Genomic DNA, 9,294 nt, shown 5'->3' on the forward strand with positions numbered 1-9,294 from the left:
CCTCACCTGACCTCTCTCACCTGAAATGTGTGTGGCAACAGAGGGACTTGTATGCACCTGTCTGGCAATGACTACAAAAAATACCTATAAATAATATTAAAATTACATGACTAAAATGAAGCCCAGTGTCTCAGCTACAAGCAAAGGGGAATGAGTCAGGAAACAAAACATCTACTTTAGCAGCAAGAGACTAAGGGGTGGGGAGGAAAAAGCATCCTGAGAGAGTTCCCAGGCCCTTCAGCAGGAGCACAACATAAGATCAGGAGAGGTGAGTGGAGGTCAGGGCCAAGGCTCCAAGGACTGTCAGCACTGGGATACCTGGGAGGTTATTTTGTGGGTTTGATGGAAACAGACATTCTTTTGGCCTTTTCCTGGCACCACTGTTGCTGGCAGGTGGACAGAAGTGAGTCACCAGTCATCACTCTGTCCTTGCCACCACAGATATTCAGCAGAATCTTCCAGTAATCCCCCGAGGTGTCTCCCATGATGTCACGGTACAGCGATTGATGTCTAGAAGGTCCATCTCGCTGTGAGATACCATGATATTCATCAGGGTCTGGCCCTTTGTTCCTACTCCGCGCATGGCCCAAAGAAGGCAGGAATATCCTTGAGACATTTCACCACAGTCGGCATGCCTTGCTTCAGGTCCCTGGACATATACCAGCAGATGCTCTTCTCAATGTCTTGACCTATCAGTCACTGATACTCATTGAAACTGCCATCAGGTAGGCCAAGCTCTGGGAGCACAGGACTGCATTGAACTTGGACCCATCTGTTCCCAGGAGGACATATCTGTAGAGCAAGCAACATGTCCATATGTGTGCTTTCATCCTCGTTTTCCTGAGAGAGAGATGAGGCGTGCGGGAAGTGCCCCGACATGTCGCTGTGAATGGCCTCCTCCGGGGTCTTTTTAATTCTCTTTGGTAAGTTCTGCTCAATTCCCGGCTGTGCTTGCTGTGGGAGGCAAGGCTCTCCATCAGGAAGGCTTCATCAAAGCCAGCCCCTTGGTGGCTTCCTTTATCTCATGAACATCAAAAAAGACTGGGGTCTTCATCATGGCCAAGATGGTTTTCTCAAAGTTTCCTGACAGTTCAGGCTTCAGATCTTTGATCAAATCCTTCCCTTGCTTAAACTGTTTTGAAGGACAGGAGGATCTGCTGTCGCTGCTTGGGGAGCGACTCCCAGGCAGTCCATGATGACCTGCTCCTTAGTCCCAAAGCCTTTCATAACCCTTTGCAGGACCCCGGCCTCTTGCAAGGTGTCAAAGCATCTGAGATGGTGCCTTGCTTTCCAGGTGGGCTGAGGGCACAGCAAGGGTGATGGTCCCAGACCCTTAGTGTCCTGGGAAGCTTAGCACCAGCTGTTGCTGCGGTTGCTGCTGCCTAGGAGGTGGCGTTGGTGGCTGCCCAGGGCATGTCATTGGCTGATGCCCAGGGTAGGCCTCTGAGGGCTGCTGTCCAGGAAGTGGCATAGGCTGGCCTGGTACAGGGGTCCCTGGGTATGGCAGGTCTGAAGGCATCCCAGATGGCAGGTTTCCTCCAGGGGGCTGGTACATTCCATATGGAGCAACTGGCTGCTGAGTGGAAGGGGGCTGCCCAAAACTCCCAGGGGGATAGGAGGGTAACCATCCCTGGGGCCCCAAGGTGCAGGTTTGGCACGTTGGGTATCATGCTGGACTTGTTGGCTGCTATTCCAGAGAGGCAGTCCTGGTTGAACTGCCCTGTGTATGTAGTTAGCCAGTTATCCAGCCCAATAGGGGGCATGTTGGGCCAAAGGGTAGCCAGCATCTCTCCAGGGGCCAAGACCTAGTACAACTAGCGGGGGAGCCACTTGCAGGTTGGGAGTAATGTGAGTAGCTCATGGTCAAATCTGGCCACTGGTCTTCGGGGTGAGAAGCTGAAAGGGGCGAATGGGGACATGGGGGTCTGGGGCACACCACCTTGGGTCAGTTGGAGCTCTGTCCTGCAGTAAGCCTTAGATTTTGAGGTCTTTTATTTACACACAAAAATCTCTATAGGGCAAGACAAAAGAAAAGTCCACAATGAATTTTGAACTCTAACTTTTAAAATGGTTAGAGAAACTTGAACCTCCAAGCATAATTGAGACCAAGAGTCTATGAAAATGCCAAACAAGAGAAAATAGGGAATTCTAAATGGTGCTTGATAAACACTCATTCAATATCGCAAATACTCATGCAGGAGACGACATGATTTGATTGGGCAGCAGTTATTGTTAAGGGAAAATAAAGTGGAAGAAACTGAAATATTTAGGTACCTATCAAGAAGTGATGAAAGCCAGCTGTGGGAAAAGATTCTGTAAGGGAGCGTTTCTGTGTTACAAAGGAAATAGCTGTCCATTGTCAAGGAGGGAATCGGTGAGATGGAAAGCAAGGAAGCCTACCACAATAAGATGCCATATTCAAAAAAGCTCTATGCACAAATAAACTCAACATTTTCTTCTTACTGTGCTGTGGTAGGAAATTTTTCTTCATCACTCTTATAAATGAACATGAAACTTTTGTGGCTATTTTAATATTTGCATTTTAAAATACCTCCTGGGATTCCAGGAACATATTATGTTGTGTCTGTCATTCCACGGCTGCATTTATTAGCTGGGATGGGGGTCGGGGGGATGTCTACAGCAATTTTCAGAAGATGGTACTTCAGTGCTAAAGGCTGAATGTCTAGACTCTGACACATTTGTGACAACAAATAAGTAAGTGATTCTGAATTATTCTTAACATACAGGGGTGGGCAAAAGTAGGTTTACAGTGGTATGTAAAACAGTTTATTCTTGTATTATTATTGATTAATTGTTGGATTATTTCTCTGTATTACAACTGTAAACCTCCTTTTGCCCACCCCTGTATTTAAATATTGAACATTATTTATATTCTGTCAGATCTGTTAGCATCACCTTTCTTGTAATAAATATAATAATGGTGATAGTTGATAACAGCCCCTGGCTATTATTACACAAATTTTCTGTGTTTTTTAATTGAATTTATTGGGGTGATATTGGTTCTCAAAACCATATAGGTTTCAAGTGTACAACTCAATACAATATTGTCTTCATACTGCATCGTGCACCCATCACCCCAAGCAGAAACTTTTTCTACCCATATTTCCCCCCACCCCCTTTTTCCCACCTCACTAACCCCCCACCACCACTTTTCCCTCTGGCCATCACCACACTGTTGTTTGTGTCTGTGTGTTATACGTGTATGTTTTTTGGTTAATCCCTCCACCTTTTTTCATCCAGTCCGCCAATCCCCCTCCTGTTTGTCAGTTTATTTTGTTCATTAGATTCCACACATAAGTGAGATCATATGGTATTTGTCTTTCTCTGACTGGCTTATTTCACTTAGCATAATAATCTCCAACTCCATCTATGCTGTCCCAAAAGGTAAGATTTCCATTTTTTTTTTTTTATGGCCGAGTAGTATTCCATTGTGTAATGTATCACAGCCTTTTTCTCCACTCATCTACTAATGGGCACTTGGGTTGTTTCCAGATCTTGGATGTTTAGTTGTAAGTAGTCCATTAAAATATTTTACTGTAAAATGTGTGACAACTAGAATATGGGACTGGCTGTACACATAGCCACAGTTAAAGTTTGTATATCACATGTTTTGAAGCAGCATTATAGACTGGAAAGCTAATGATAATCAAACTGAAAGTAGCTCCTTTCAGATATTCATTAACAACATTGTGACAGTTAATGTCATGTGTCAACTTGATGGGACCATGGGGTACCCAGATATTAGGTTAAACATTATTTCCGAGTATGTCTGTGAAAGTGTTTCTGGATGAGATTAACATTTGAAGCAGTAGACTGAGTAAAACAGATTGTCCTCCCCAGTGTGGGTGGGCCTGGTCCAATCCATTGAAGATCTGAATAGAATAAAATACGAATAAAAAAGAATTCTCTCCCTTTCTGCCTGACTGTCTTTGAGCTGAAACATGGGTCTTTCACTGCCTTTGAATTCAGACTTGGAATGAAATGTACACCATTGGCTTTCCTGTTTCTCAGACCCTGACCGGAGCTACTAATATAGCATAGGCTCTCCTGGGTCTAGACTTCTCAGCCTCCATAATATATCTCCTTGGAGATGGATAGATGAGAGAGGGAGAGAGGGAAAAAGGGAGAGAGATAGAGATAGAGAGAGAGAGAGAGAGAGAGAGAGAGAGAGAGAGAGAGAGAGAGAGAGATTCCAATTGGTTCTGTTTCTCTGGAGAACCCTGAGTACAAACATAAAGTACACTGGGGCCTTGAAATCAGACTAGACATCATGAAGGAACAGACAGTCTTGCAAGATTTCCAGGACTTCCTGTGTTCAGTTAAGGCAGCAATGCCACGAGATGAGCCTTTCTTGTTTATTTTTGTACTTCCACTTCCTGTCAAGTACTGTTAACCAGTGAATTCAGAGGTGCATGAACATTTAAATAAACTCAAAGTGTGCCTAATTATGTGTTTAATACCCCTCCCCCAACAAATTCAATAGTTTTAGACATTTTTGTAATGTAGTCGATCAGCCGGCCAAAGTTTTTCTTTAATTCACAGGTGATCACCATTGCCTCTCTCATTTCTCTGAGGGTATATGTAAAAGGTAGTGTTCTTTCTTGGAGAATAACTATAACATCAAAAAATAACACCTGTCAGTGCGTTATGGATTATTCCAAATTCTGGCCCTCAGACCAGCAGCAGCAGGCTTCCCATGTGAATTTATTGGAAATATAATGTAAAATCTTGAACTCCATTCCAGAACTTTAGAATCAAAAACTCTAAAGTTTGAGAACCACCAGCTTACATAATCATTTCATAAGCATCATCTCATTAAATCCTCGAAATATGAGTTTGGTACTATTATTCCCATTTTACATAAGAAGAAAATAAGGCTCAGAAAAGCTTAAATGGCTTCCAGTGATCACACCAGTAAATGGCAGAGCTGAAGTGTGAACCAAGTTCTGTGACCCCAACCCAATGCTCTTTCCACAACATTGTAGTTCTCTCCTCAAGCAACTCAAGTACATTCCTAACATGTACCCCCACTGCCATCTAGGGCTTGGGATACTTTACATAATGACTCCACATCATAGAAATGCCTAACCTAGCAGTGATGGTGAACCTATGACACGCATGTCAGAGGTGACACACGAACTCATTTTTTTTGGTTGATTTTTCTTTGTTAAATGGCATTTAAATATATAAAATAAATATCAAAAATATAAGTCTTTGTTTTACTATGGTTGCAAATATCAAAAAATTTCTATATGAGACACGGCACCAGAGTTAACTTAGGGTTTTTCAAAATGCTGACATGCCGAGCTCAAAAGGTTCGCCATCACTGTAATAGGGGAACAACAGAAAGTGGCCCTCTCAGGGAACTCCTGTGTTTTCCCCCCATTTATGAATGACAATGAGGCACACAGAGAACTGGAACCTCCAAATGTGTGGTTCATGTAACAGTAACAGTACCTCCTGTCCATCTCAATTCTTTTCTAATGCAGACAAATTGCTTTCCACCCTGGTTCCTCCCTTCTCAGATCCCAACCTGCCTAACACTCTTTAAAATGAGCCAATGCCCAATAGATAATTAATGTTAAATAGAAGTGCCTTCACAGCCATATGCCTTCTCTCAGAGAGAGAACTACCCCCTACTTCCCCACCCTCTACAAAAAGTAGAGAAGATGAGCAAGGGGAAAAAAAACAAAAAGTATTGATAATTACTCAAGAGCCAACTATAATTATGCAAATTAGGATGAGCAATGGTGAGTTCATTTAGGAGGAATGCTAAAAATATTTCAAATAAGGGAGGAAAAGTAAGTGTAATTTCTGGAATTGGTAAAATTTTGAATGATTCATATGTAAAGATTAGAGGAGTGTAGGAAACAGGATATGGGCTAAGTGAAAATGTATGTACATGGGTTGGAAATACCCATCACACAGCACAACATGACTCAAGGGGAAAAAAAGAAAAAGTAAAGGGAAGAATACAGTGATGTCTGTAGCACAGGGTTTGCACGAACAGCCCTATTTTTAGGGGATTCACCATGTAAAAGAAAATATGGAGTTATTTAACATAATTACTAAATTCATATTACTAGTGATTTAAATCACCTAAAGTTAATAGGTAAGGGAGAGTTCAAAAAATAACTCACAGTTTGTTAGTACATAGAAGATGGGGACTCTGAAACTAGGCTCACTCAGATCAATCTTCCAATTTATAGCCCAGGGGGCTTATCCATGTTGACTGATTTTTATACAGTGAACGTGCATTATCTGTGTAAACCTAAAATGGTAGAGAAATGTGGGGGAGGAGAAAAGAGCTGGGTCTCCTGATCTTTGCTTCCCCATAACTTTTCCCCAGTTCACCCTTAAGCCCACTTCAGGGGATCAAAATGTGGTTATGTTCTCTTCTGGCCCATAACTTGGTGGTTATGAGGAAAATACCAGTAGGAAGACATATTATAAAACACTATGGTTCTTGGAACTAACAGGATTTTTTGTGCAGTTTTACCTTGGTTTTTAACACAAATTTGTTAAGTAGCTTCAGTTACCTTAGTTTTGATTCTCACTTTTCTAATAGATGGCATGAATAATTATTTTTAAAAAGAACAACTCCAGGGTGTGGGATGTTACACATGTATTGGCATTCCAGTGCCATGAGTAAGCACTATATATCACTTTATATGTTCACTCCTTTCCTTTTAATTCAGGACTCTCTCAGGGCTCAGTTTTCACAAATCAAGATTGTTTTCTAACGTTTAATATGATCCTTCTCTGGCAATTGAGATTTTTCCAGTTATCTATGCAGGTGGTGGTCATATATGTAAAGTGTTCATAGTAAATTAATAAGCACTTAATAAACTGTATCCTTTCTAGCTGTTCAAAACAAAAGCACCAAAACCTCAATAAAAACAAAACACAGAAGCACCATATGACATAGAAAAAAAACCTCAAATGCAAATAATAAAGGCTTAGGGCAGTGATGGCGAATGTTTTGAGCTCGGCGTGTCAGCATTTTGAAAAACCCTAACTTAACTCTGGTGCCGTGTCACATATAGAAATTTTTTGATATTTGCAACCATAGTAAAACAAAGACATATTTTTTATATTTATTTTATATATTTAAATGCCATTTAACAAAGAAAAATCAACCAAAAAATGAATTTGCGAGTCACCTCTGACACGCGTGTCATAGGTTTGCCATCACTGGCTTAGGGGGTTGACAGTTTATTTAACACTTTTATTGGCTGGCTATTGTGTTTTGGACACTGTGCTGACCATCTGGATGGCAATGATGAATAAGATGAGGTCCGTGCCATGTGTCACTGGTGAGCTGCAGACCAACTCTCCAGCCCCGCTCCTCCTTCACCACAGCAATTGTGAAAGCATGTGTTGAGGGGTATCTCTGTTAGGATAAGTCCTGAGTAACTGCACTGAACAAGAGCCCTTGGCAGTTCACACTGTGTTATGAATGAAAAATAAATTTTTGTAGTTTTAAGTACTAAAAAAAAAAATGAGGTCCCTGCTCTAGAGATACTCTCAGTCTAGCGAGAAGAGATGGAAAAGTAAACATGTAACTTCAATATAATAATTGCTTTAATCGAGAACATGAATAGAAAGTTGTAGGAGGATAGAAGACTATTAATGCTGCCCGAGGCGGTCAGCCAAGGCTCTCCATTTCATCTTGAAGTCACAGTCCGGGCTTGGGAAGCATCTTTGGCATAGGGGAAAAGGTGAGCATGGCTTTAGAGGAGCTGGTAGTCTGCTGGGAGAGACAGATGAGTAGACAAGTACCTATAAGACAATGAGACAAGGACTTCAAATGGAAGTATGCACAAAATGCTTTGGGAACACCAAAGGCAGAACACTTAATATTGTAGAAGTTTTGGGAATGGAGTGAGGGCTGTGGTCCATGAGGACTCGTGCAGTAGAAAGGAGATGATATTGGAGCTCTATATAAAAAGAGAAATCAAGATGTGCCAGACAGAGAAGAGGAGAGAAGAAAAGTTAGCATACCATGAGAAAGGAGCACCTTGCTCCTATTCTGAAGGCATAGATGGGGAACAGTCTGGTGTGTGTGAAGGCATATGAGGGTGGGAGACCAGAAATTAATTAGAAAACTAGACTTAAAGATATTCTGAAGGGAATCATATGCCACCCTAAGGAGTTTGGACTAAAGTACATCCTGAAGGCAGCTGGAAATTGAAGAAAGTCCTTACTCTTGGTAGTGACATATAGATATATGACTAAGGAAAAGCCTGGATGCAACCTTCCAGGTGTGAGGTGATGAGCTGTGATCTAGACTGAAGCAGTGAAATGAAGAATGAAGGTGCAGAAGAAAGCTTCTCAGGATGTAGAACTGAGAGGAAGTAAAGAGGTAAGATAGAGGGTCATGATTCACTCTTGGACACCTGGAGGATAATGGGGTCCTACTGAGCCAGGAAGAATGGGAATAGAAATTGGTGTGAACAATCCATAGGGAGCGTGCCATGTCAATCCTGTACTTGTGCTGAATGTTGAGATGCCTCAATGAGAATTCCTATAAGTAGTTGGACATGCAGATCTATGGCTGGAGGAGAAGTCAAGCCAAATCATGAGATTGCCTAGGAGTAGGGGAAAAGTGAGAGGGAGGAGGAAAGAAGGATGAAAAAGAAACCCTAGGGAATGACAACTTCAAAGGGATAGAGAGAGGGACAGAAAGTAAGGGAAGAGGCACATCCCTAGAAGGATATATGAAGGGGACCAAGAGATGCAAGTGAGACTGAACTCAGAAGGGAAGATACTTTCCATTAGAGAAACCAATAGTTAGTAGTAAATGGAAAAGATATGAAAGTAGGAGAACTGAATAGTGTCTATTGATTGGTAACTGAGTGTTCTTATCCACCTTGGTGAGAGCAGTGGGATAGGGACAGAAATCAGATGGTAGTGGGTTAAAAAGAGAATAGTGTTAATTAACAAAATAAGTCCCATAGTCTTCTTTCTTAAGAATTTAATGATGGCATTATGCTAAGCAAAATAAGCCAGTCAGAGAATGATAAATATCATAATGATCTCACTCATTTGTGGAATATAATGAACAACATAAGCTAATGAACAAAAATAGAGCCAGAGGCATAGAAGCATTGAACAGACCATCCAACCTAAGAGGGAAAGCAGGAGAGGTGGTGGTGGGGGGGGGGGGGGAGAAATCAACCAAAGGACTTGTATGCATGCATATGAGTATAACCAATGGACACAGACAGTAGGGGGGTGAGGGCATGTGCTAGGGGGTGGGAGTGGCTGGGG

The 9,294-nt window shown here is 41.9% G+C and overlaps 1 pseudogene; it reads right to left on the reverse strand.

Moving 5' to 3' along the window:
- Window positions 1-315: 315 nt before the first annotated feature.
- On the reverse strand, window positions 316-1,763 carry LOC118665702 (annotated as a pseudogene).
- Window positions 1,764-9,294: the final 7,531 nt, after the last annotated feature.

The sequence above is a fragment of the Myotis myotis genome, unplaced genomic scaffold, assembly GCF_014108235.1.
Source record: "Myotis myotis isolate mMyoMyo1 unplaced genomic scaffold, mMyoMyo1.p scaffold_m19_p_11, whole genome shotgun sequence".
Classification (NCBI taxonomy): Eukaryota; Metazoa; Chordata; class Mammalia; order Chiroptera; family Vespertilionidae; genus Myotis; species Myotis myotis.